Source organism: Capsicum annuum, chromosome 11, assembly GCF_002878395.1.
Source record: "Capsicum annuum cultivar UCD-10X-F1 chromosome 11, UCD10Xv1.1, whole genome shotgun sequence".
NCBI classification, from domain to species: domain Eukaryota; kingdom Viridiplantae; phylum Streptophyta; class Magnoliopsida; order Solanales; family Solanaceae; genus Capsicum; species Capsicum annuum.
In genome coordinates, this window is record NC_061121.1 from 172,505,193 (window position 1) to 172,519,540 (window position 14,348).

Genomic DNA, 14,348 nt, shown 5'->3' on the forward strand with positions numbered 1-14,348 from the left:
TAAGAGTTTGTAATACTAATCTGAGATGATCTACGTGACATGCGTACTGTGGGAGTAGATAAGGATGTCATCTATGAAGACTATAATGAACATGTCTAAGTGAACACATAGTTCATCGAGTCTATGAAAAAATCAAGGATATTAATAAGACCAAATAACATAACGAAGAATTTAAAATGACCATATCGAGTTCTAAAAGCTATTTTTAGAATGTCACATTCTCTGACACTGAGCTTATGAAAGCCTGATCTGAGGTCTATCTTAGAAAAATAACTGGCACCCTAAAGTTGGTCAAACAAGTCATTGATTCTGGGAAGTGGATACTTGTTCTTGATCATGACTTTATTTAGCTGACTATAGTCTATACACATTCTAAGAGAACTGTCTTTCTTATGCATGAATATAACTAGTGCACTCCACAGGGACACACTGGGTCTGATGAATCCCTTATTTAGGGGATATGTCAAGTATTCTTTTAATTATTTAAGTTCGTATAAAGCCATTCTGTACAGTGGAATATATATTGGTTGAGCATCTGGAAGAATGTTTATTTCAAAGTCAATTTCCCTTTTAGGAGGAACTCCAGGAAGATCTTCAAGAAATATGTCTAAGAATTCACATGCTACTGATACTGACTCAAAAGTAGGGGTTTCTAATCTAAAGTTCCAGACTCGAACAAGATGGTAGACACATCCCTAAGATATCATTTTTCTTGCCCTAAGGTAGAAAATAAAATGACCCCTAAGTGTCGAAGTATTACCCTCTACTCTAGGACGGGATCATTCGGGTACTGAAACTAGACAATTTTATTTCTACAATCGACTGAGGCATAGAAAAAATGAAGCCAATCCATGCTGAGAATGATATCAAAATAGGTCATCTCTAATTTAACTAAGTCTATTGAAGTGAATTTCTATGATACCATAAATGAACAGTTCCTGTATACCTATTGGGCTATGATAGATTTACCCACTGGGGTATAGACTGAGAAAGCCTCTACTAGAATTTTGGGACTGACTCTGATGACAATAGCTACATAAGGAGTTATAAAAGATAAAAAAGTTCCTAGATTTTGCCACTCTTAAACATATAAATGATAAACTTATAACGTACCAGTGACCATATAAGGAGACCTTTCCTGATCTTTTTAGGACTGAACTGCATAGAGTTAGTTTGGGTGTTGACCATTGGTGGTACTAGAAGTGGTACCTTGTTGATTTGGGCAACCAGATTGAGCTAAGAGCTAGTTATGTTGACTTTACAAACCCACCTTTGGACATTGTATGACTCTGTGGCCTGGCTTGCCATATCAAATACATACATCTCTTTTAGCTCTGCAGAAACCCTGATGGTTTCTGCCACACTTTTGGTAGAGCAGATTTGTTTGGGCACTACTAATACTAACCTAGGGTTTAGTTCCTGACTCCCTATCTCTATTGCCACCTATGAATTTTGGAATGGGATCACTGACATAGGATAGAGTTGGGACTACAATTCTTGGCTAGAACTGAGAACGATTACCACCCTCTGACTTAGGCTTGGTAAAGTTGAAGATACCTATTCTATCTTACTTATTCTCCCTCTTCTTTTTTATTCTTAGCCTCCTTTATCAGCTGAGCAAGGACCATGATCCATGATATGTCTATTTACTTAATCAACATTGCGGTCCTACACTCCTTGACTAAACTATTAGACTTGCCAGACATAAACATACTCATCTTAGATCTACTGTCTGCCATAACAAGAGGAAAGTATCTAGCAATTGAGTAAACTTAACAGAATACTCTTGTACCATTATGTTGCCCTACTTAAAATTTATAAAATCTAAAACCTTCTGTAATACCGCACATGTTTCTAATCCAGTAATTCATACTTGAGTACATGACATACAATGAATATCCTAGTGATAGGATAGCTTATGATCCATTAAGCATGTTCATATGTGTCACTTAAGGTAATAGAAGCTAAGAGTTTTTGAATCCATCAATTTTTAGTGTTTGATTTTCTAAGGGTCATCTTTGAACGAGTATAACTTGATATTAGTATGGTATTTTGGCTGATTTAGACCAACCAAATTGTAGATAATGAAATTAGCTTTCCAACGATACCAATTTTGCTATAATACAATACCCGAGCGAAAAGTTATGCCAATTTTCGTGAGACACAGTAAGCATAGGCAATTGGTTAGGCGCTATCTAACCCAAGCATAGGTGATTGGCTAGGAGCCGCCCAACCCAGGCATAGGCGATCACTTAGGCACCATCTAAGCCAATTCCAGGTGTCACCAATCAACGGAATTCAGTAAGATTAAGTTATGCACAGTCAGTTATTCATGTCTAGTCCCTCCAGATGGGAGTAGAGGTTAGCACCGAGTGAACCCAAGGATGGGAACTCACCCGCCAGTTCAGGGTGTGATTCTTAGTAGCAATCCTTATGTTCCAGAACTACGTAGCCAGTGTAGGTTGAGACATCTTAACCTGCCATCTTAGGGTTGATGAGGTGGCTTAACCCATTAGTTTAGGGTTCCCACCGTTCTCATTGAGTACCCGCCAGATAAGGGTCACTCACAACTGTCCTTACGAGTGGTGCGGTATTGACAGCCCTCAAGTTAGGACATAGATTGGACCCCAGCTTAGCCATAATGGCATACATGTGGCATGTCGGTTAAACACTACTTCCCATAGTTTCAGTAACAGTCTCAGTAAAAGAACTCAGGGCGTTATTCAGATTTTAGTATATATAGGAATGTTAGATACTGTCATCTATGTTATCAGTTTTAGTATCAGTATCAGTAAAAGAATTTAGAGCGTTCTTCAGATTTCAGTATATATAGGACTGTTAGATACAGTCATCCAGGTTATCAGTTTCAGTATCAGTCATGACAATTATCAAAAAACTATGTATTAGCTTACAAGTCATGCTATCACGTATTCATGGTCCCAATTTCTATATATGTTTGTTTGCACTCCCACATTCATATTAGTCAGTTAGTGTTGTTCATGGATGAAACCCTTTATGTTTAGCCTACCTTCCTCTTATACTCAGTACTCCAGTTGTATTGACGCATTTGCGCTATGGTGCTTTCTATTCATGTTACACCATAGGTTCTGAGACACGAGCTCCAGCCCAGCAGTAGCAATAGCGTTCCAGTCGTAGAGACACATTAAGTCCTCATTGATTCGAGGACAATATGATTTGATTCAATAATTTATTCTTCAGTTCAGTTTTACGGAGTTAGTTGGAGACATGTTCCTTCAACTCCTTATTCAGAAAGTTTCGAGGCTTTTGGATTTACTTTCAGATTTACGTTCAGATTTAGTTGTTTTGGGTATTTTGGCCCATATGATTGTATTCAGTTGAACCTTATGGCCTTACAGTTCCATGTATTTCGCATTAATACCTCATGATTTATAGTATATAGGTACAGATATCAGACATGGGTTAGCTTGTGGTCCCTCGGGGTCATGAGCACCGTGTAGTATTCTGGTTCAGCAAATCGGGGTGTTACGAACTTGGTATGAGAGCCTAAGGATTAATAGAGTCTAGGATGACTGAAAGTCGCATCTAGTAGTGTCTTGTACATGGGTATGTTGCGCACCACATTTATGTGGAGGAGGAAATAAGATGTTTTAGGAACAGTCCCCTTTCATTATTATTAATGTCATGCTAGTGAGCATAATCATAAGTTAAACTCTTCAGTCCCGGCAGGATCAGGAAAATTCTCCTGATGTCATTACTGGTATGCTACAGATTTTCCATGTTTATGATTATGCTTTGCTAGACCCAGGTGCATCTTAGTATTTTGTTACTCTATACATAGCAGGTGATTTCGCAATCAGTCGTGAAGTCCTAGCATAGCCCTTCTCAGTGTCTACCCCAGTGGGTAAAACCATCATAGCCCGATGGGTATACAGCAACTGCCCAATTATGATATCTCAGAAACCCACATCAGTAGATTTAGTAGAGTTAGAGATGACTAATTTTGATGCCATTCTCAGCATAGATTGGCTTCATTCCTGCTATGCCACAGTCGACTATAAAAATAGGATAGTTCAGTTTTAGTTCCCGAATGAGCCGATCCTAGAGTGGAAGCGTAGCATTTCAGTGTTCAGGGGTCAACTTGTTTCCTACCTTCTGGCAAGGAAAATGATTTCTAAGGGGTTTCTGTATCATCTCGTGCATGTTAAAGATCCTAGTTCTTAATATTCCAGCCTCGAAACAGTCCCTATTGTTAATGAATACTCAGATATCTTTCTCAAAGATCTTCCAGGCATTTCTCCCGAAAGGGAAATATACTTCGGCATAGACCTTCTTCTGAATACTTAACCTACTTCTATTTCTCCAGACAGAATGGAACCAGAAGAACTCAAGGAATTGAAAGATCAGTTGATGGATCTCTTAGATAAGGGATTCATCAGACCCAGCATTTCCCCATAGGGTGTGCCAATATTATTTGTGCACAAGAAAGACGATTCTCTCAGGATGTGTATTGATTATTGTCAACTCAACAAGGTCACAGTCAAGAACAGATGTCCTTTTCCTAGGATTAATGATCTATTCGACCAACTTTAGGGTGCCAGTTACTTCTCCAAGATAGACCTCAGGTCAGGCTATCATCAGCTCAGAGTTAGAGAATGTGACATTCTGAAGACAGCTTTCCGTACTCGGTATGGTCACTTTAAATTTATAGTCATATCATTTGGTCTTACCAATGCACCTGTAGCTTTTATGGATTTGATGAAATGTGTGTTCAAGTAGTACTTGGACATATTTGTCATAGTCTTCATAGATGATATTCTGGTCTATTCTCGCATAGAGCGTGATTATGCAGACCATCTCAGGATTGTTCTTCAGACTCTCAGGGATAACCAGTTATTCGCTAAGTTTAGCAAGTGCAAATTTTAGCTAAGATTAGTAGCATTTCTTGGCCATCATATTTTCGGTGATGGAATTAGAGTAGATCCTCAGAAAACTGAGGCAGTAAGCAATTATCCTAGACCTGTATCTCCATCAGATATAAGGAGTTTATTGGGTTTGGCTGGCTATTACAAATAGTTTGTCGATGGATTTTCTTCTATTGCATCTTCCATGTACAGATTGACTTAGAAGAAGATTAAGTTTTAGTGGTCAGATTCATGCGAGAGGAGCTTTCAAGAGTTGAAGACTCGACTCACCTCAGCTCCAGTTCTAGCTATTCTAGATAGTTCAGATGGTTTTGTAGTCAATTGTGATGCATCCAGAGTTGGTTTAGGATGTGTCCTCATGCAGCATGGTAAGGTCATAGACTACGCCTGCAGACAGTTAAAGCCACATGAGAAGAATTATCTTACTCATGATCTTGAGTTAGCAGCGGTAATTTTTGCCTTAAAGATTTGGAGGCATTATCTCTATGGAGTTCATGTAGATGTTTTCACAGACCATAAAAGCCTTCAGTATGTCTTTTTCTAGAAAGATCTTAATCTTTGCCAGAGAAGCTGGTTAGATCTCTTGAAGGATTACGACATGAGTGTTCTTTATCATCCGTTCAAGGGTAATGTTAAACACGATACTCTCAGTCGACTCTCCATGGGTAGTATATCTCACATTGAGGATTGTAGGAAAAATATGGCTCAGTAGATCCATCAGCTTGCCAGACTAGGCGTTCGCTTAGTCAATTCTTTAGAGGGTGGTGTATGTGTTCATAGTAGTTCAGAGTCATCTCTAGTTTCTGAGGTAAAAGAGATACAAGAAAGGAATCCTAGCCTTGTCAAGTTCAAAGAGTCAGTTCAAAATCAGAATGTCGAGGTTTTCTCCCAAGGGGGAGATGGTGTTCTTCGTTGTCAGGGTTGTCTATGCGTTCCATGTGTAGATGAATTAAGGTAGCGATTACTTGCAGAAGCGTTTGGTGCACGATACTCCATTCATCAAGGGGCTACTAAGATGTACTGTGACATGTGGGAGATCTATTGGTGCAGTGGGATAAAGAGAGATATTGCAGAGTTTGTGGCTAAGTGCTCTACATATCAGCAGGTTAAGATAGAGCATAAAAAACCTAGTGGTTCCATGCAAGAGTTCACCATTCCTACTTGGAAGTAGGAAGAAGTTAACATGGACTTCGTGACAGGTTTGCCTAAAACTCGTCATCAGCATGATTCAGTCTGGGTCATTATAGCTAGAATGACTAAGTCAGCTCATTTCCTTCCTGTTCATACTTTTTATTCTTCCAAGGATTATGCCAAACTCTATATCAAGGAGTTAGTCAGATTACACATTGTTCTACTATCTATTATCTCAGACAGAGGTACCCAGTTCACTTCTCACTTTTGGAAAGCATTCCAAAAGGGTCTTGGTACACAAGTCCATCTCAGCATAGCATTTCATCCTCAGACAGATGGTCAAGCAGAAAGGACCATTCAGAATCTTGAAGATATGCTAAGGGCGTGTGCAATTGACTTCAAGGGAAGTTGGGATGACCACTTACCTTTGATTGAGTTTGCATACAACAATAGCTATCATTCTAGTATTCAGATGTCTCCATTTAAATCTCTCTATGGTAGAAGATGTAGATCTCCGGTTGGTTAGTTTGAAGTTAGTGAGGCCTTAGTCATAGGTCCTGACCTAGTACTCAACGCCTTAGAGAAAGTTAAGCTGATTAGAGAGAGACTCTGGATTGCTTAGAGCCGACAGAAGTCCTATGCAGATGTTCGTAGAAAGGATCTTGAGTTTGAGGTCAATGACAATGTCTATCTTAAGATCTCTCCCATGAAAGGAATGAAGAGGTTCGGCAAGAAAGGGAAACTCAGTCCTCGGTATATCGGTCCCTTCTGAATTCTTTGTCCCTTCGGCAAGGTAGCTTATGACCTTTAGTTGCCTTCAAATCTAGCATCAGTCCATCCAGTCTTCCATGTCTCTTTGCTAAATAAGTGCATAGGTGACCTAGCATTTGTTGTCCCTATTCAGAGCATCGACATTCAGAACATCCTCTCTTATGAAGAGATTCCAGTTTAAATCTTAGATTATTAGACTCGTAGATTGAGGAACAAAGAAGTCCCTCTAGTCAAGGATCTTAGGCAAAATCAGTCTCATGAGGGAGCTACTTTGGAAGAAAACAGATATACATACCAAGTATCCTCACCTTTTCCCCGCCAATTCAGATCAAGCTCAAGGTAACAGTTCTTCTTAAGCTTATTAATTGTCATGTTCATGTTTCCAGTATAAACATGGTACCTATTAACCATTTCATGCTCAGTCATGTATTCATGTATCAGTTGTACGTGCATTAGATATGCATGAGTTCAATATGTTTAGCATGTCAGTCATGATATCAAGTTTCAATTCTTCATGTTTAGTTCAGGTTATATTGTCTTGTATCCCTTCTCAGTAAATTCTCATTCGAGGACGAATGTTCCCAAGGGGGAGATATTGTAATACCCCGTATGTTTCTAATCCTGTGATTCATACTTGAGTATATGACTTACAATCAATATCCTAGTTATAGGATAGCTTATGATCCATTAAGCATGTTCATATGAGTCACTTAAGGTAATACAAGCTAAGAGTTTTTAAATCCATCAGGTTTTAGTGTTTGATTTTGCAAGGGTCATCTTTGAGAGAGTATAACTCGATATTAATGTGGTATTTTGGCTGATATAGACCCACTGAATTGTAGCGAATCAAATTAGCTTTCCAACGATACCTATTTCACCTTCATCCAATACCCGACTGAAAAGTTATGCCCATTTTCATGAGAGACAGTAAGCATAGGCGATTGGTTAGGCGCCGCCCAACCCAGGCATAGGCGATCACTTGGGTGCCACCTAAGCGAAATCCAGGTGTCAAAAACACTCTGTCTTGAGTTATTTTAAAGGTAATTAAGTCTTTAAATACTTCTTACACGTCCCTAAACTTAACCCTACAAAATATATATCTTCTAAACATATTGCAACCCTATTTTCATCTCAAAGAACATCATCCAAGTGAAATAAAGGAGAAAAACAACTAGGGTTACATAATTAATCTTGAAGATCCGATTTCAAAGAAATCCCTCCATCAATCATCAAGAATCTTCCTTCTAAGGTATACGTAGTGTTCATCCACGGATTCCTTTAGTCCGTGGAGTTCAAGAATCAATCTTTAAAATACAAAAGCTTGGTTGATTGTGGTGATATGATCATACCCATGTTGATGCTTGATTATTTTTCTCTTTTTCATTATAAAGTATGATTTCTATATTGTTGGGTGTTGATGATCATGTTGTTGATATTGGGTGATGCCCAAGGTGAAATCTTTATTTATGTTGTTGTGAATTCAAGATATCATATGAGTTGGAAACATGTAAATTTGGTTGTTCATGATGTATAATTTGATGAATTCACCTATGCTTAAGACGTGCATGTAAGGTGTTTGATAAAATACCTAAGGAACTAGAAATCACACAATATAGCTAAATTGTGACCAAGTGAAGGATTCATGATATGCCCTTACTTTCCAATGACTTCTATGTTGTTAATGTGCCTTGTAAATGTTGTTGGAATACTCATGAACTTTTCTTATGATATTATGCTATGTTTAATTGCAAATCCTACTTATGAACAAGATGTATGATAACCATGCAATCCACATGAATTTCCACGCTATTAGTATATGTTGCCAATATGATTATGCAACGAACATGATATTAAGATTGTGCAAGTACTTCCATGTGATATGAAATCCTTTCCATGCAATACATTGTTGATAACCATGCATAGTGTGAGAGACAGTAACATTTCACCAGTCAACAAAATTCAGTAAGATTAGGTTATGCACAGTTAGTTATTCATGTCCAGTCCCTCCAGATGGGAGTAGAGGTTAGTACCGAGTGAAACAAAGGATGGGAACTCACCCGCCAGTTCAGGGTGTGATTCTTAGTAGCAATCCTTATGTTCCAGAACTACGTAGCCAGCATAGGTTAAGACATCTTAACCTGTCAGCTTAGGGTTGATGAGGTAGCTTAACCCGTCAGTTTAGGGTTTCCACCATTCTCATTGAGTACCTTCCAGATAAGGGTCACTCACAGCTATCCTTACCAGTGGCGCGATATTAACACCCCTCCAGTCGAGCAGAGATTAGACCCCAGCTTAGCCATAACGGCATACATGGGGCATGTCAGTTAACCACTACTTCCCACAGTTTAAGTAACAGTCTTAGTAAAAGAACTCAGGGCATTCTTCAAATTTCAGTATATACAGGACTGTCAGATACTGTCATCTATGTCATCAGTTTTAGTATCAATCTCAGTAAAAGAATTCAGAGCGTTCTTTAGATTTTTGTATATATAGGACTGTAAGATACAGTCATCCAGGTTATCACTTTCAGTATCAGTCATGAAAGTTATCAGTAAACCGTGTATTAGCTTAAAAGTCATGCTATCACGTATTCATGGTCCCAGTTTCTATATATGTTTGTTTGCACTCCCACATTCATATTAGTCAGTCAGTATTATTCATGCATGAAACCCTTTATGTTCAACCTACCTTCCTCGTATATTCTGTACTCCAGTTGTACTGACGTATTTGTGCTATGGTGCTTTTTTTTTCATGTTACACCATAGGTTCTGAGACACGAGCTCTAGCCTAGTAGTAGCGGTAGCATTCTAGTCGCAAAGACACAGTGAGTCCTCACTGATTTGAGGATAATATGATTTGATTCATTTATTTATTCTTCAGTTCAGTTTTACAGAGTTAGTTGGAGACATGTTCCTTCAACTACTTATTCATATAGTTTAGAGGCTTTTGAATTTACTTTCAGATTTACGTTCAGATTTAGTTGTTTTGGGTATTTTGGCCCACATCATTGTATTTAGTTGAACCTTATGGCCTTACAGTTATATGTATTTTTCATTAATACCTCATAATTTATAGTATACAGGTACAACTATCAGACATGGGTTAGCTTGTGGTCCCTCGGGGTCATGAGCACCGTGTAGCATTCCGGTTCAGTAAATCGGGGCATTACAAACTTGGTATAAGAGCCTAAGGTTCAATAGAGTCCTAGGAAGTCTGAAACCCATATTTAGCGGGAGGCTATAAGATGTTTTAGGAACAGTACCCTTTCTTCATTATTAATGTCATGCTAGTGAGCATAATCATAAGTTAAACTCTTCAGTCTCGGCAGGATCAGGAAAATTCTCCTGATGTCATTACTGGTACGTTACAGATTTTCCATGTTCATGTTTATGCTTTGCTAGACCCAGGTGAATTTTTGTATTTTGTTACTCCATACATAGCAGGCGATTTCAAAATCAGTCTCGAAGTCATAGCAGAGCCCTTCTCGATCTTTACCCCAGTGGGTAAAACCATCATAGCCCGACGGGTATACAGGAACTGCCCAATTATGATATCTTAGAAATCCACATCAGCAGATTTAGTAGAGTTAGAGATGACTAATTTTGATGACACTCTCGGCATGGATTGGCTTTATTCCAGCTATGCCACAGTCGACTGTAGAAATAGGATAGTTCAGTTTCAGTTCCTGAATGAGCCCGTCCTAGAGTGGAAGGGTAGTATTTCAGCGTTCAGGGGTCAACTTGTTTCCTACCTTCGGGCAAGGAAAATGATTTCTAAGGGGCTTTTGTATCATCTCGTGCATGTTAAAGATTATAGCCTCAAAACAGTCCCTATTGTTAATGAATACTCAGATATCTTTCCCGAAGATCTTCCAGGCATTCCTCCCAAAAGGGAAATAGACTTCGGCATAGACCTTCTTCTGGATACTCAACCTACTTCTATTCCTCTATTCAGAATGGCACCAGCAGAACTCAAGGAACTGAAAGATCAGTTGAAGGATCTCTTAGATAAGGGATTCATCAAAACCAGTGTTTCCCCATGGTGTGCGCCAGTATTATTCATGCATAAGAAAGATGGTTCTCTCAAGAGGTGTATTGATTATCGTCAACTCAACAAGGTCATAGTCAAGAATAGATATCCTCTCCCTAGGAGTGATGATCTATTCGACCAACTTTAAGGTGCCAGTTACTTCTCCAAGATAGACCTCAGATCAAGCTATCATCAGCTCAGAGTTAGAGAATGTGACATTCCGAAGACAGCTTTTCGTACTCGGTATGGTAGTTCAAATTTTTAGTCATGTCATTTGGTCTTACCAATGTCCCTACAGCTTTTATGGATTTGATGAACCGTGTGTTCAAGAAGTACTTGGACATGTTTGTCATAGTCTTCATAGATGAAATTCTGGTCTATTCTTGCATAGAGCGTGATCATGCAGACCATCTCAGGATTGTTCTTTAGACTCTTATTGATCACCAGTTATTCGCTAAGTTTAGCAAGTGCAAATTTTGGCTAAGATCAGTAGCATTCCTAGGCCATATTATTTCCGATGATAGAATTAGAGTAGATCCTCAAAAAACTAAGGCAGTAAGCAACTATCCCAGACCCGTATCTCTATCAGATATAAGGAGTTTCTTGGGTTTGGCTGGATATTACAGATGGTTTGTCAAGGATTTTCTTCTATTGCATCTCCCATGTCCAGATTGACTCAGAAGAAGATTAAGTTTCAGTGGTCATATTAATGAGAGAGGAGCTTTCAAGAGTTGAAGACTCGACTCACCTCAGCTCCAGTTCTAGCTATTCTAGATAGTTTAGATGGTTTTGCAGTCAATTGTGATGCATCCAAAGTGGGTTTAGGTTGTGTCCTCATGCAGCATGGTAAGGTCATAGCCTACGCCTCCAGACAGTTAAAGCGACATGAGAAGAATTATCCAACTCATGATCTTGAGTTAGCAGCAGTAGTTTTTGCCTTAATGATTTGGAGGCATTATCTCTATGGAGTTCATGTAGATGTTTTCATAGACCATAAAAGCCTCCAGTATGTATTTTCCTAGAAAGATCTCAATCTTCGCCAGAGAAGGTGGTTAGAGCTCTTGAAGGATTACGACATGAGTGTTCTTTATCATTCGGGCAAGGCCAATATTGTGGCCGACGCTCTCAGTCGACTCTCTATGGGCAGTATTTCTCACATTGAGGATTGTAAGAAAAATATGGCTCAGGAGATCCATCAGCTTGCCAGACTAGGCGTTTGCTTAGTCAATTCTTTAGAGGGTAGTGTATGTATTCATAGTAGTTCAGATTCATCTCTAGTTTTCGAGGTGAAAGAGATACAAGAGAGGAATACTAGGTGGAATTCAGTAAGATTAAGTCATGCACAGTCAGTTATTCATGTCCAGTCCCTCCAAATGGGAGTAGAGGTTAGAACGGAGTGTACCCAAGGATGGGAACTCACCCGCCAGTTCAGGGTGTGATTGTTAGTGGCAATCCTTGTGTTCCAAAACTATGTAGCCAGCGTAGGTTGAGACATCTTAACCCATCAGGTTAGGGTTGATGAGGTGGCTTAACCCATTAGTTTAGGGTTCCCACTGCATGCACATTCAGTTATTCATGTCCATTCCCTCTAGATGGGAGTAGAGGTTAGCACTGAGTGAACTCAAGGATAGGAACTCACCCGCCGGTTCAGGGTGTGATTCTTAGTAGCAATCCTTGTGTTCCAGAACTACGTAGCCAGCGTAGGTTGAGACATCGTAACCCATCAGCTTAGGGTTGATGAGGTGGTTTAACCCATTAGTTTAGGGTTCCCACCGTTCTCATTGAGTACCCGCCAGATAAGGTTCACTCACAGTTTTCCTTACTAGTGGCGCGGTGTTGATACCCCTCTGGTTGGGGCAGGGATTGGACCCCAGCCTAGCCATAACGGCATACATGGGGCATGTCGGTTAAACACTACTTCCTATAATTTCAATAATAGTCTTAGTAAAACAACTTAGGGCATTCTTCAAATTTCAGTATATAAAGGACTGTCAGATACAGTTATCCATGTTATCAGTTTAAGTATCAGTCTCTGTAAAAGAACTCAGAGCGTTCTTCATATTTCAGTATATACAGGACTGTCAGATATAGTCGTCCAGGTTATAAGTTTCAGTATCAGTCATAAAAGTTATTAGTAAACCATATATTAGCTTACAAGTCATGCTATCACGTATTCATGGTCCCAGTTTCTATGTATGTGTGTTTGCACTCCGATATTCATATTAGTCAGTCAGTGTTGTTCATGCACGAAACCCTTTATGTTCAGCATACCTTCCTCAGATACTCAGTACTCCAGTTGTACTGACGCATTTGCGCTATGGTGCTTTCTTTTCATGTTACACTATAGGTTTCGAGACACAAGCTCCTGGCCAGCATAGCGGTAGCGTTCCAGTCGCAGAGACACAGTAAGTCCTCATTGATTTGAGGAAAATATGATTTGATTCCTTTATTTATTCGTTAGTTCATTTTTACGGAGTTAGTTGGAGACATGTTCCTTCAGCTCCTCATTCAGACAGTTTAGAGGCTTTCAGATTTACTTTCAGATTTACATTCAAATTTAGTTATTTTGGGTATTTTCACCCACATGATTGTATTCAGTTGAAGTTTATGTCCTTATAGTTCCATGTATTCCATATTAATACCTCATGATTTGCAGTATACAGGTACAAATATTAGACATGGTTTAGCTTGTGGTCCTTTGAGGTCATGAGCACCGTGTAGCATCCTAGTTCAGCAAATCGGGGTGTTACACCTTTGCTTCCCTCAACTCTAGTGGGAAGAACCTATTCAGAAAGGCAATAGCAAATTTCTCCCATTCTATGGGCCCTGCATCTATGACCCTCTCTATTTTCCATTTTTTGAACCATGAGTGAGCCACATCCTGCAACTGATATGCAGCTAACATGGCACTCTCACTAGCTGTCACCCCTATAATATTTGTAACCTTCTGTACCTGATTAAGAACTTCCTGTGGGTCCTTATCTAACTTTGAACTGGTAAAAGATGGAGGGTTCATTTAGGTGAAGTCCCAAATCCTAACTGAAGAAGTATTGGCAACTGGGTTGGCCTAAACGGTAGCTAGGCGTTCATTTTGGGCTGCCACCAAATGAGCTAGGGTGGTGAAATCTGCTCTGAATTTAGAGTGGGAGACATATTTGTCCAGAGGATTTGGTTGGATGGGCTGAGGTGTTACATGGTCTCCCATTCCTCTTTCCCTAATCCTCTTTAGAGGCATATTCTATAAACGGAAATGAAACTGGGATTAAACGGAGTGTTTAACATGAGTTTGTGCTCACCCTCACGACATGATTATAGAAAGAAAGGAAACTTTTACTATAACATCTAATAGCCTCTTATCCATAAGTGTGGCACACTACACACCCATGCTCAAGACTCTAATAGATGTAGCTTTTAGATATCCTAGGACTTTGTTAAACCTTTGGCCTTGATACCAACTTTGTAACCACCCGAGTCTATACCTCAGATGCTACACGGTGCTCATAATCCCAAAGG